The sequence below is a fragment of the Mesoplodon mirus genome, assembly GCF_964341445.2.
Source record: "Mesoplodon mirus genome assembly, chromosome: 2".
In the NCBI taxonomy this organism is placed as follows: domain Eukaryota; kingdom Metazoa; phylum Chordata; class Mammalia; order Artiodactyla; family Ziphiidae; genus Mesoplodon; species Mesoplodon mirus.
In genome coordinates this window covers 172,759,561-172,775,420 of record NC_138977.1, presented here as the reverse complement: position 1 = coordinate 172,775,420, position 15,860 = coordinate 172,759,561, and positions in this window count along the sequence as shown.

The window sequence follows — 15,860 nt, the reverse complement described above, 5'->3', positions numbered from 1 at the left end:
GTACAGGACAAAGTCTCATCCTTCTAAAAGCTTTTGTTCTAGTAGCGGTACAAACAATGAAAACATGAACAAACAAAAAAATGTAATTTCAGGTACTGATAAGTGTTAAGATGAAAATAAAGTAGGATTAGGTGAATATCTGGAGGTGTAATTTTCCATGCAGAATGAACTGAAAATAAAGGGCCTGACAGTTGGGATTTTAAAACCAAATGATGGTAGGGGAAAAAATGACACAGGCCATGAGGCATTATGGAGCAATGGGAACTCTGATAATCTGGAGAGTGCAGGTCCCATCTGAAGGAGTCAAGTATCAGAAATATGAGCTTAATGTTACTGGATATTTTGATTTTTCTCCATGAGAAACCAGAAACACATATTGTTAAGTCTCCCAGTTTTTAAATGTTTACAACCAATTTACAGTATTTTGGGCCAACAACAAAAAAGCACACAAATATATGTCTGAATTGAAACAGTGCGCTTCCAATTTCTAACTTCCTTTATAAACCATAGAGTTTAAGGGATCTTAGAGATCATAAAGTTCACCTAAGTGCTAAATATGTGAGAAAATTGAGGCCCAGATAATTATTGGTCCACAGCTGAGAAAGTTGTTCAGGTGGGATTCATACGTGCTGTTCAGAGCTCTTTCTGTTACACGGGAGAATCTGATACATGTCTTATTTTCTCTGACTCAGTCCATGGATTATTTTCCAACATATCTGGTACTATCCTGATTTATTTTGTTTCCTTTCCATATAGAGATATATGAAGGGGCAAACAAAATGAACACATCTCAATTATGTATAATAATCCCAGCAGTTATTGGCATAATAGAGTGGATATTTGATGTGAGGACAGCATTTGAAAGAGACATAAAACAGTGTGTAGGTGTGAGAGTATTACATCACCTAAATAGTAATTGAGTCCATTCAAAAATGAGTCAAAAGCAAGGAAGTCTACCACTTTGATGTTGGACACTTTAAGGTATGATTTTACTTAGAAGAAGGCTACAGGGGAATGACATACAGGGCTCAGAGTAACTGGTGGAGAGATTCTGAAATAAATGCAGCCTTACTTTTTCTCTGTGTTGTTTTCATTTATGGTGGTGTTCCCATCCTCACATGTTTTTGTTTTTTGGTTTTTTTTTTTGCGGTACGCGGGCCTCTCACTGTTGTAGCCTCTCCCGTTGTGCAGCAACAGGCTCCGGACGCGCAGGCTCAGCGGCCATGGCTCACGGGCCCAGCTGCTCCGTGGCATGTGGGATCTTCCTGGACAGGGGCACGAACCCATGTCTCCTGCATGGGCAGGCAGACTCTCACCCACTGCGCCACCAGGGAAGCCCCTCACATGTTTTTTATTATAATGTTTGTTGGCAGAAGAAAGTAACATAATAATTGATGAAATAGCAGAGAGAATTAAGAGACCAGCCTGGACAAAAAGCACTCTGAACGTCTCTTTTGTAATTATTTTGCAATTGTGTTTGTTAATCGTTAATGTAATTGTTGGTTTCCTAGTAAATTCCATTTCTGTCTGTTTTTTGCTGTGTCTCCATTTATCGAATGAAAGAAAGAATGAAAACACAAAGAATAATACTTAACATAATGCTTAACTTGAGTGAAAAAAAATCTGACTTGAAAATAGTTTAGCATTTGAATATCCTGGAGGGAGGTAACTACTTAGTGGTAAGCAGGAAACAAAGATACATCAGTAGAACTGGAGTGGAGAATTTCTTTGGGACATCAATGGGCCCTATTTTGAATTCTGAAGATTGGTCCTATTATGGAAAGTTGGGAGGCAGTGAGGCATGTAATTCAGGAGACCTGTATATAAGTACTGGATCTGTGATTGGTTAATGTTGGTTTAGTTCTTGAATTTTCTCTATGTATTCTCTTATCTATTAAATGGAGCCAATAACAGTGTGATGCCAGACCAAAAGCTTTAAAGATAGCGAGTGCTGAAACAATGCCTAGGTACTGAAAAATCTCAATTTATATGAAGACTCTTGGTTGGAATTGTTCTGGAAGTTGGTGCTTTCACTCAACGACCTAATTTTTTTTTTTTTTTTTTCGGTACGCGGGCCTCTCACTGTTTGGCCTCTCCCATTGCGGAGCACAGGCTCTGGATGCGCACGCTCAGTGGCCATGGCTCACGGGCCCAGCCGCTCCATGGCATGTGGGATCCTCCCAGACCGGGGCATGAACCCATGTCCCCTGCATCGGCAGGCGGACTCTCAACCACTGCGCCACCAGGGAAGCCCAACGACCTAAATTTTTTTTCTTAAAATTTGTTCCTGGTGCAGCTAAGAATTGTCACCTATATTAAGTTAGGCAATTTACACAAAAGCACTCCCATGAGTACACTGACATACATATATATATGTATATATCAGATGTGTGTGTGTGTGTGTGTGTGTGTGTGTAGACTGAATCAATGCTGGTTTGGTGAATTGAAAAGAAAGGCTGTCAGGTTGCTATGTCCATAGCCTCCCAGTTGAGTCTTGTCTTGGTGGAATTTCTTTAGGTTAGTGTGATCCATCTTCTCCCTCCCTCCCTCCCTTCCTTCCTTCTTTACTTCCTATCATATATCTATAATGGACTGGATCTAGGAGACTGATTTATATTAACTAAACTCTCAAGAGGTTTATCTAAAACCAGTTTGGCATTCACTGTTGGTTAGCTGACTCACCCACCATCTATAACCCCCTTCTCCCTAGCCACTATTTCAGTAAGGATAGCCATTGTCACAGTTCTGGCTAACAGATGTAAGCAGAAGCCTCTAGCACATGTTTTCTAGGAAGCTTTTGCTTTTTTGATGAAAAAGGACAGATTCAATAGGCACCCCTATTGCCTTTCATCCCTTGTCTGTCTTCCTTATTTCTGCTTGGGATGAGGATATGATACTTATATCATATCCTTATGATACAGCAGCTATCTTGTGACCATGATTGCTCATCTAAAAACAGTAGCCAAAAGAAATATATGAAGAGCCTGGGTTCTTTAAGGTGGTGCCTCTCAAACTATCTGTGATCAATATCATTAAAAACAATTTCCAGTCATTGTGGATTGATTAAAATACAGTAAAATGAATAAATAGAAAAATGAAATGAAAAAGACTTGCAAAATACAAGTACAAATATTTTATCATTATATTCAACAGGCATAAAATAATTCTGTCAAATTGTTATCTGTTTCTATTTTTTTATTATTATTATTTTTTATATTTATTTATTTATTTATTTATTTATTTTTGTTGTGTTGGGTCTTCGTTTCTGTGCGAGGGCTTTCTCCAGTTGCAGCAAGCAGGGGCCACTCTTCATCATGGTGCGCGGGCCTCTCACTATCACAGCCTCTCCCGTTTCAGAGCACAGGCTCCAGACGCGCAGGCTCAGTGGTTGTGGCTCACGGGCCCAGTTGCTCCGTGGCATGTGGGATCTTCCCAGACCAGGGCTCGAACCCGTGTCCCCTGCATTGGCAGGCAGATTCTCAACCACTGAGCCACCAGGGAAGCCCAGTTATCTGAGTTTCTAAATGTTTACTCTGATTTTCTGTGCTTATCTATATTCATTTGCTAGGGTTGCCAGAACAAAACACCACAGCCTGGGTGGCTTAAACAAGCAGAAATTTATTTCCTCACAGTTCTGGAGGCTGGAAGTCCATGATCAAGGTGATGGCAGATTGGGTTTCTCCTGAGGCCTCTTCCTTGGTTTACAGATGGCCATCTTCTTGCTGTGTCCTTGCTGTGACTTTTTCTCTCTATATCCCTGGTGTCTCTCCATCTTTTCATAAAGATAAAAGTCATACTGGATCCGGGCCCCACCCTTATGACCTTGTTTAACCTTAATTACCTTTTCAAAGGTCTGTCTCCAAATACAGTCACATTGTGCTTAGGGCTTTGGTATATGAGTACTGGGGGCACATAAATCTGTCTATAACATTATCACATACCAGTAACAACCAGCTCATGGACTGGCACCAGCAGCCCTTGGGCCACCCTGTAAGATCAACTGCCCTAAGATGCAAGTGCTTACTGTATCAGTCCTGGGCTGGTACCTCCAGAATTCTTGTTTAGTGAGAAAAACACACTCCTATTTGTTGAGGCCAAGTGTCGGGTTTCTCTTACTTACAACTGAAAGATTCTAAATGGATATTACCAGGAAGCACATTTTTAACATTTATGTTAGGAAACATAGCTGACTTGAGAACCAAGCCAGTCACATCCATTGGAGAGTTTTTCATTATTTGGTTACTTTGCATTCTCAGTATCCATTCTTCTCTCTGCTGGTAACAGATATCATTTTACTTTGGGAACTCTTCTCATACATTGCATGCAATTTTCATAGGACTGTCAATAAAGGTACTTTGCCCTCCTGAGGACAAAGGACTCAAATCAATTCATGCCTGTTCTGTGAGCTTTGTCTTACAGACAAAGAACTCTGCTAGTAGAGTAGGTTAATTCAGAAGACAAGGACTGTGAAGTCTGTTTTGTAGCAGATAATCACAAGAAAGGGAGGTACTTGAAGCATCAGCCCAAACACTGCATCTTCTGAGAAGAATCTCTAGCTGATTCCAACACTTGAGATGCTTTGTCCTCTGTGTTTCTATAGTAGTTTGTACATACTTTCCCCTGAGTGATTATTACATTATATATAGCAAATGTATGTTTACATCTCTCCTGGCCACTTAGCATACTCCATAAGGAGAAGACCTTTTAATCTTTGTATTTCTAGTACCCAGAATAGTAGAGATACATAATTGGCACTTAATAAATAATTGCTGAGTGGATGAACTGAATATTTCAATTTATTTATTTATTGATAAATTCAGTCAAGAAAAATGGTTCAGCATCCAGTATGCACTGTGGAGGCAGTGGTAGGGTTGTGAAGGTTGGTAAGATATGAATCTGACTCAAGAGCTTTGTCATCCAGGGAATGGAGATGACATTAGGATAGGATCCAGATCACCTGACCCTTCTCCATCCCATGGACAACAAAGCTCTTGAGTCAGGTTCATATCTTATAGTGGAGATGACATTACGATAGGATCCAGGTCACCCCGCCCCAGAGCCTAAATTTTAAACGGTTATGTGGAAAGTATATTAATTTCTAAAATAGAAAAAATTAAAATGTTTCTAAAAGTATAGTAGTATAGAATCAATGCATGTTCTCCCAAAAGTAATACTAAATAGGCATTGGCAAATCCTTGCTTTTACAGAATTTGCTTTTCTCAGTTATTAGATTGAAGTACTTGATGTTATTGAAATTTCACCATTTCTGATCTCTAAAAACATTTAATATGGTTCAACATAACACTACAATGTTATGGCGTTGTATTCTTGGTACTCTTGGTGTAAATGGCATTAACTTCTTGCTAGGCACATGATGGTATGTTTGGCCAGGTGACAGTGTCCTTTGTCCATTGAATTCTATTCTTTATGAAGATCTGTTTGCTTTGGAGACACTTTAAGAACAACACAGAAGCAAGCCCCTTCTGGTGTGTTCCTTTGAATGAGGACTTATGAATCCTTAGGGAGCATCTTGTGCGCACCTGAAAGTCCATTATGTAATTATGAGTCTTTTCTCCTTCATGCCTTGTGTAATAAGAGAATTTAGGTGAATAAGAATTAGAATAAGTCCTGGACAAAAGGACATTTATTCTGTATTGGTTATTGAATATCAGACTGTACGGGTTTAAAGTTATGTGAACACAACATTAACCAAAGCTTGGGATATTGCTTTGAAATGCCCTGAGATAGTGTGATAAATAAAAACAGCAGAGGGAGAACATTTTCCTTGGAATACCTTATGTGAAAGCATTTGACCTGATGCTAACAGGTACTGAAAAATGAAACCCTCAATTGCTGTTCGTCCTTCATTTATAATTTACAAATATCACACAAAAAGAATTTTAGGCATCAGAAGGGGAATAAGTAATATAGCAATAGAAAGCCATCAAATAATTGTGAAAACAACCTCAGAAAAATCACACTTACTCCCTTTGTAAAATAAGCTTATTTCACTTTGTCACTTGTTTTAGGCCTGTCATCGAGGGGCTGACCTGATTCTGTCTTTTCTCTTGTCACCCCTGCTAGAGAGAGGTGAGGAAGAATAACATTTACTGTATTAATTAAACTTATTCTTTATCCCCTGAGAACTAAAAGAATACTTTTCTCTGTTAAGTTTGATTATATAATTGTCCATTATTGCTATTACTAAAATCTTTTATCCTAGTTGCATAAGATTTTTGATATGAGCAATAAAAATATGCCCAAACTGATATTTAAATTTAAAAAATAGGGGCTCCCCTGGTGGCGCAGTGGTTAAGAATCTGCCTGCCAATGAAGGGGACACGGGTTCGAACCCTGGTTTGGGAAGATCCCACATGCCGCGGAGCAACTAAGCCTGTGCACCACAACTACTGAGCCTGTGCTCTAGAACCCGTGAGCCATAACTACTGAGTCCACGTGCCACAACTACTGAAGCCCATGCGCCTAGAGCCCACACACTGCAACGAAGAGTAGTCACCACTCGCCGCAACTAGAGAAAGCCCGCACACAGCAACGAAGACCCAACACAGCCAAAAATAAATAAATAAAATAAATATATATTTTTTAAAAAGTAATTTTCTTAATCCCTAAAATCCTTCTGTTTGGCTGCAACAACTTGTGATAGTGAACTTTGGAATATGTGGCACTTTTTCTTTGAAGATATAATGGACTGTCAAATACTATAAAAATTGACCTTGTTTCTCTACTGCAGGATAACCAGTCTTTGTGATCCTTATCATCTTTTTATGCAGATGGGGTCAGTTTTTTTCCCCAGAAGCATTCTTGTTGTTTTGCCTAAAAGTAGTTTTCTAAATGCAGCTGTTAGAACTAGTTAGGCAACCAAATCAGTTAAAGCAAATATTTACTGTGACGTTATTTTCTTGCATCTACGGCAAGGAAATGTTGAAGTACTCTTCTTTTTCTTTTTTTTTAACATCTTTATTGGAGTATAATTGCTTTACAATGGTGTGTTAGTTTCTGCTGTATAACAGAGTGAATCAGCTATACATATACATATATCCTCATATATCCTCCCTCTTGAGTCTCCCTCCCACCCTCCCTATCCCACCCCTCTTGGTGGTCACAAAGCACTGGGCTGATCTCCCTGTGCTATGTGGCTGCTTCCCACTAGCTATCTATTTTACATTTGGTAGTGTATATATGTCCATGCCACTCTCTCACTTCGTCCCAGCTTCCCCTTCCCCTTCCCTGTGTCCTCAAGTCCATTCTCTACATCTGCATCTTTATTCCTGTCCTGCCCCTAGGTTCTTCAGAACCTTTTTTTTTTTTTAGATTCCACATATATGTGTTAGCATACAGTATTTGTTTTTCTCTTTCTGACTTACTTCACTCTGTATGACAGACTCTAGGTCTATCCACCTCACTACAAATAACTCAATTTCGTTTCTTTTTATGGCTGAGTAATATTCCATTGTCTGTATGTGCCACATATTTATCCATTCATCTGTCGATGGACACTTAGGTTGCTTTCATGTCCTGGCTATTGTAAATACAGCTGCAGTGAACATTGTGGTACATGACTCTTTTTGAATTATGGTTCTCTCAGGGTATATGCCCAGTAGTGGGATGAGGATATAAAGCAATAACTTTTTTTCCCCATGTTAAGGATCTTCCAGTGAATGCTTATGATGACAGGGATTATGTGTCTGTCACTGCTGTCAGGAGGCTTAATCCTCTGTGGTCTTGTAGCAGTGACTGCACATTGAGAGCTCTTACATCATATCCTTCTCCCTCAGAGCCAGGGCTCCCCAGGGTCAAACAGTGGTATGAGCTTTAGAAGACTCCATGGGCAATATTTTTGGTTCTTGTTTACAGTATTAAATTTGCTTCTATTTGACGAGATGGAGGAGTTTTGTTTAAAGGTTTCCTTTATGATACGATTCCTGCTAATCAGTTTCTATTTAGTTTTCCTCTCTTGTCAACCTAATTTCCTCTGCATATGAATCAGTAAATCAGTTAACAAATATTTATTAAGCATCTACCAAGGGCCACTGTCCATGGGATTTCACTGGGGAAAAGATAACTTCTACATTCAATAAAATCATAACTCAGCAATTCTGAAAGTGTGTTTGGAAAGATACTAACCAAAGAGAGGTACATAGGCAAATATATTTGTAAAAATCTGAATTAAATAAAGGTAAGCTGTATTCTTTACTGTAGGAATTTTCAGGACCTCAAGTATGGTAAATATGGATTGTAATCTTTCCCAAGGGAACATACAATACAACATTTTCCAAATGTGATGGACCATTTGAAATTACTTTTTATGGAATAACTCAAAGGATGAGCTTTACTTTAAAGATATTTTGGGAAGTGTTCCATAATTTGAGGAGATATATTTAATACAATGAAAGGTTATCAGAATCTTCCTCCATGTGGCTTAAATTCTATGCATTTTCTTGGTGAAAATTTCTCATGTCTGCAATAATGTAGAATAATCCAGGGGAGTGCAGATTCCTGGGATACATGGCATTTTCCAAGGGGTACCTGAGGAAATGGACACTTTTAAGGGAATCATTTTCCAGATCCTCAAGCTTCAAATGTTATTTCTGTTTTTCCCACAAATTGATGTGGGAGAGAATGAGCCTGGTTTTGAAGAATCCCACTTCCTTTCACAGCATGCCTTCTCTCACCTTACAAAAAAATCCTGGCTCTCAACCATCTAGATATTTTCCATGGCCATGGAGTGAAATTCTTATTCTACACCAAAACCAAGAGACAGGTTGGATAGTTGGTGGCATTGTTGAAAAGTGAATGACTTTAATGCCTAGGTAAAAATTTTCTTTTGTAAGACAGATGTTTTCAATTCAGTAATATTTCAGAAATATCTAATTGACTAGTTGTCTGATGGATCATTAAATGTAGTTTTGGTGTGATCACTATGTGGTATTTTTGGCAACTATATGGAAAGAGCTGGAGAATTAAATACCTCATAAAATCAAACTCCTTCCATTCCCATTCATTCGTTTAGATGAACAATTTTTCCCTGAGCTTAAATCTATAGAAAATAAAAACTAGGAATGGAATTAGAGCTGTACCCTATCTTATTATTATTCTATTTATAGTAATGGTAATGTGTAGTATTCATCTTGGATTATGAACTATATGGGGGAAAGCTCCAGCCTCATCCATTTAATTAAGAGATTATTACCAATGATAGTTTACTTATTGTGTTAATAATTATTTTTGTTTTGAAAAATTGAGCCCTATAATATTTATAATCATAACTCAGTGCAGAAATAATTTTTAGTACTTAAAGCCTTCTGGTCACTCTGTGTTTAAAAATAATTTACCTTTCAATTTAGACACATGTTTTTGTTACACTGAAGTAAGATTCAGTGATCATTAAATGCTCTCAAGCACAAAATGTCTTTTCTTAGGGTAAAATTCTGTGGGGGAATTGAAATGAAAATACCTTAAAGGGAATAAAGAATGATGTGAAATATTAAACTGGAAGAGTATGCTTTTATTTATTAAATGAATGATGGTTGTTCTCAACTTGCTGTAGTGTTTGGATTACTTTGGATAAATTTTACAGAGTAATCTAATAGTTTAATTTAAAAGTGTCATTATTTGTAATTTGCCAAAAATTATACCTTTTACAATTAGTTACAAACTAAAGAGGAAATTTTATTTATTTAGAGAACATTGGTTTATAACATTATATGTTTCATGTGTACATTATGTTTATACTTCTGTACACACTACAGTGTGCTCACCACCACAAGTTTAGTCTCTGTCCATCACCATGTAGTTGACTCTACCCATTTTGCCCTCCCCTTGACTCCTTCCCCTCTGGTAACCACTACTCTGTTCTGTGTATCTACATGTTTGTTTTTCTTTGGTTTGTTCATTTCTTTTTATTTTTTAATTCCACATATGAATGAAATCATGGTATTTGTTTTTCTTATTCTAATATATTTCACTTAACATAACACCCTCAAGGACCATCCATGTTGCTGTAAATGGCAAGATTTCATCTTTTCTTACGGCTGAGTAGTATTCCATTGTATACGTATACCACATCTTCTTTATCCATTCATCCAATGATGGACATTTAGGTTGTTTCCATATCTTGGCTATTGGAATGAATATAGGGGTGCATATATCTTTTTAAATTAGTGTTTTTGTATTCTTCGGATAAATACCCAGAAGTAGGATAGTTGGATCATATAGTAATTCTGTTCTTATTTTTTGAGGATTCTCCACACTGTTTTCCATAGTGGCTCCACCAATTTACATTCCACCACAGGGCAGGAGGGTTCCCATTTCTCCACATCCTCATCAACACTTGCTATTTCTTGCTTTTTTGATAATGGCCATTCTAACAGGCATGAGGTAATGGTGAAATTTTAGATGTCAAATTATAGATGCACAAGTTTTTCCTAAAAACTTTTTCATGGGAAAAGGAGCAAAAAATGTTTAAAGACCACTGATTTAAGCCACAGTTTGTGATTACTAAATATTCTTCTATTGTAATCCCCTCACTTACTATGAATTTGCAGTTTACTCTGTGGATTTTCATTGTTTTTGGATTGTTTTGTATTGTGATCTGGGCTCTTCAGTATATAATTGTGACCTGGATGCTTCCACACATAACCATTTCTTAGGGTCTTCTTCCTTAAACTGGTATTAACATGCGCTTTTCAGTGCAAAGTGTTGATCTCTTTCTTCTAGTACATGGTAGACATATGCTGCTATTACCATCATCCCTTGTCTCTGAAAAACATGTGAAGTGGGAAGAGCTGGTTTATGCAAATGACTTCAAGTTTTTAGAGAACTGAGGGTGAAGTAGGATGTGGTATCAAAGAGAGAACATCAGTGTTTAGAGACTAAGATTCAAGGTCTTTGTAACCTTGGATAAGTTATGCTGCTTCTCACAGCTTTAATATTTAATGGATTTATCAGTAAGAGCCCTTTTGGCACTAAGGTACTTACATTAAATTTTAATCTTTTACATTAAATTTTTTAAAATTTTGGTAAGAACACTTAACTGACACCTACCTTCTTAACACATTTTTTTAAAATTTAAACTTCTCGTTTTGAGATAATTTCAGACCTAAAAAATGATGCAAAATTAATATAATGAATTTTCATGTACCTTTCATGTAGCTTCCCCAGATCTTAACATCTTACATAACAGAGTATATTTATAAAAATCAATAAATTAGATTAGATGGTAGCATTGTATTAATGTTAGAGACCTCATTCAAATTTCACCAATTGTCCCATTAAAGTCCTTTTATTTTCCCCTAGTCCAAGAGCCAGTCCAATCTCTTGTTGCATTAAGTTGTCATGTTTCCTTAACCTGGAACAGTTCCTAAATCTTTTAAAAATCTGGAATACTTCGTAAGACTTTTTTTTTTTTCCTCTTTCATTGCCTTGACCCATTACAAGAGTACCGACAAAGATTCTTTTCTTGAACAACTCTAGTCTGGCTCCTGAGCCTTCTTCCAGGCCTATCTGTGGCCTTCCTTATAAAATGCAGTTTTAGCAAGAACCCTGAGAAATCAGTTTAGCAAGAATCCCCTACCTTCTATATCAGATCAGGTTCCTCATCCCTCACCATTCTCCAGGTGATGTCTGATGACCCTAGCTTGTCTTCAGCAAGAATCCTGTGAGGTCAGTTTCCTCTTAGCAGTTTTCCATCTACTGATCCTCACCCTGCTCCTTGGCTATAAATTCTCACTTGCCCATGATGTACTCAAAATGGAACCCAAATTTTCTCTAGCCCTGCACAATTCCATTGCAGTGGTTTCTATGTCTATTGCTTAGGTCCTGAATAAAGGCTGACTTACCGTCTTTAAAAGTGTCGTGAACATTTTTTTCTTTGACAGTACACACCAGTTATTTTGTAGTGTGGGCTGACTTATCTTTTCTTCATGATCAAATTCAGGTTATGCATTTTTGGACAGAATGTCACAGAAGACATTGTATCCTTCTCAGGACAGCCTATGAGGAGGCATCTGATATCAATTTGTCTCATTATGTGAGAGCTTAACTTTGGTCGCTTGGTTAAGGTACTCTTTGCCAAGTTTCTCCAATGAAAAGGAATTATTTTGAGTTCTTCATTGACATAATTTTCCTTTACAAATAAAAGTCCTATGTGGGAACTTCCAACATTTCTGTCTGCCTTTTTATAACCATCAAAACGTACAGAATCTGAACTTAGGGTAGTTGGTGTTCATCTCTGACTTCACATTTCTTTACAAAGAATTGTAAAATGGAACTTTATTTAGACTTTTCATGGTGAATTTCTGCCAAATTACAGGCATAAAATTATAGCATGACATTTTAAAGAACTTATTTGGAAAAAATACATAATTCTATATTAAAATAGTTAATCTTATTCTATTACCCAATTCAGCATTTTTTAAAAAGTGATTTTTGAATCAGAAGGCCTAGGATTAAGTTCCTGCTCTGGTTTGTATTCGTTTCATGAACTTCCTGTATTTTTGTTTTTTAGTTTCCTCTTTTATAAAATGAAAATACTAAGCCTACATGAGTTAATCTTACAGAGCTCTTATGACGTTCAAAAAAAGATAACCATGTAAGTGATGTGTGCCCTTTTGGGTCTCTGCGTGTCAGTGGCAGGAAGGTGGGAAGCATACTGCTCAAACATCCTGTGCATTCTGCATACCAGAACCTCCCCAGTTTGGTCCACAGATACATTTTCAACAATAGTGGAAGCAAGTTTTTAGAATGACCAGAAATGGATTAGTCAATAGTATTATAGATTATCTTTCACACACCCCCCCACACACACACCCCTACACACCCTAAACTACACTAATTGCAGGTATAATCAGCACTTCATGCTGGTGTTGAAAACAAGCACCTCTCCATTAGGTATCAGTGGCCAAAAGAAATATCCCTATACTCTTTAATGTCCTAGGCTGAGTCATGACAGCTTACATTGGACTTACTTCCTTATAGCAATTTTTCCAACTGCAGGGGCCCAGTGTTTGAATTGAAAGGGTCAGCAACTGAATTTCTACAACTCTAGCTCATTCTTTTCCTATTTGTTACTGAACAACTCCTCGTAAACACACCAACTCCAGGAGCTGTGGCTCCATTTTAAAAAGTGTTTATCAAACCCTCTTTGAGCTGCCCAGGAATCCCCCCACCCATCTCCACTGTTGTCATATGCTGCATTTTATTTAGGTGATTGACTTTTAGAGACAAACGACTAAGATATCATTAAAAAAGTGTATTCCCGGGGCTTCCCTGGTGGCGCAGTGGTTGGGAGTCCGCCTGCCGATGCAGGGGACACGGGTTTGTGCCCCGGTCCGGGAGGATCCCACATGCCACGGAGCGGCTGGGCCCGTGAGCCATGGCCGCTGAGCCTGTGCGTCCAGAGCCTGTGCTCCGCAACGGGAGAGGCCACAACAGTGAGAGGCCCCCGTACCGCAAAAAAAAAAAAAAAAAAAAGTGTATTCCCCTTATTCCTTCCAAATTTATTTCCTCTTTAGTTATCTCCTGTACTGTTCATCTCTTATTAATCATTCAGCAGAAATTTCTTGAGCTCTTCACATACGTCAAGTGCTGTTATAGGAGGTAGTGACCTCGAGATCTCATGGAACTTAATGGTCAAGTACAACAGGTAAACATAAAACTCTCTCCTTTCTGTGACTTCGCTCATTAGCCATTTCATGCCCATTTCCATATGCATTATAAAATATGTGCTGTAAACTGTAATGAGTTATAATAAAAATGGATTATAATTATTGATGTTGCCTTCATTGTATGGTTACTATTGATAAGCCACTTGAGCCAGGTGATACACAATCAGGTAGTGAGCAAGTAAAAGCACAAGTGCACCTCCTGAGTGACTGTTTTATATCTCCTGCCTCTGCTTACATTCCCTCATTATTGTCTTTAGTCTTCAAGAAGCACTTCCACGCCCATCCCACTTCCCCACCAGGAGCCATTGAACAAAGCCTCAGCAGCAGCATGTCAGCTTAGAGGACGTCCAGATTGCACTCCTTTGTAAATTCACGTTGGCTTCTAGGGATTGATGGGTCCTCTAATACTTCCCACCTGGGGTCACTCCTTTGGTGTTTTTCCAAAGGACCACTTGCTTCATAAGTAATAGAACACCTTAGATTCTGATACAGTGGAACTGGAGTGAGACTCAGGAATCAGCATTTTTAATGAAGATCAAGGGTAATTCTAATGTAACTGGTTAGTTTCAATAGAATTGTAACTTGGCAAAATACTACCATAAACTATGTTTCTTTTGTTGTTGTTGTGGTTGGTAGCCCTTGTCCCTATGTAGTGTCTAGAGCTTTTCACTCTATTTAAATGACTGACATTATACAGATGTTGTCTTAGACTCACTCTATATCCATGTCTCTCAGGTGCTCAAGAAAGAAACCTAAGGTTACCTTGGGAACATGACTTTTCAACAATTACTCAAATCAAGACATTTGTCTTCTGGAATTGGTTTTCAAAACCATATTATTTTAAATGGAAGAAAATACTGAAAATTTGAAGCAGTCATTTATTTTTTCAGTAGAAAAATATTAATGTTCTACCAATTCTATTTTATTGCTAATAAAGGCCTCATTTGAGTAGCACAGGACTAAGATGAGGTTCACTTACAACAAAAAGCCAAAAGAATCAGTTGATGGTCATTGGCTCTTGATTTGTGCTGAACTGAACTGTTTATACCTCCCTTTGGGGTTTGACTTTTGCACTTTCCGTTATCACATTGTTTACATCACCTAAAACATTAATAACAGGGCTTCTAGTTGGTAAAAAAAAAAAAAATCACTGTTGCTGTTTTTATGTCTAGAATCGAAATCTAATAGACTTAAGTGGGCGTGAGTTATAGTTACTTAAGCATGTTGATTTCGTGTGTGTGTCTGTGCAGAATGTGGCGGTTGCCATGGCATCTCTGTGCATGATTTCTGTGAAGGTAGTGCTGATTGAATCTATAAAAGGATGAGCACAGAAAAATATGTTTATAACAACCATTTTCTGATGAAATTGTTAAAGTGATGCCAATCTGTGTGTGTTTAGTTTCAGTCCACATTCCATTATTAAATGTTTCTTAGAATTGTAGATATTTAGATTGCTGGATGGTTGCTTGAGTCTCTTACTGATGATTTATTAAATCATAATGCTCACTGGTGTGAGCTGAGACTGAAAGGTATTTATTTATACAGTCCAGTTTACATGTATTCTTAGCTTTTATGCATGTGCTCTATCTCTGAAAAGGTGGGTTTAATCGAATTTTTACAAATCAATTGAGACATCTGGCAATCTAAAACAAATCTATTGTAATTTCACACACGACTGACTTTTTTTTTTGGCAGGATAAAGCTAATAATCACTCTTCATGTCCCCTACCATGAGTCTGAATGACAGATGAATTATTTTAAGTTTAGTTTTTGAAAAGTAGAGATCCAGCTGAATTCTTCCACTGCATATGGGACCTGAGGCAAATCAGTCCTTCCCTCTGGACCTCAATTTCTTCTACTATAACACCGAGGGGGTTGGCTAGAATAACTCTGGATTCCTTTCAGCTGTTAAATATGATTGTGTGTGTGCACGCATACGTGCATGTATGTGTGTGTTTATACATACGTGCATGTATGTGTGTGTTTATGCATATGTGCGTGTATGTATGTATGCAAACATGTTACATGTCAGATTTGTTTAAAGGAAGGACCATTTTTCTTAAAAAGCTGGTAGTTCACACTAGATGTATTTCAGCATACCACAATTTGTTGAAATTAAGAGAACGTCATTTGGTTTCCTTTTCCATTCACAGATTTGTTCTTAATTTTAGGGTA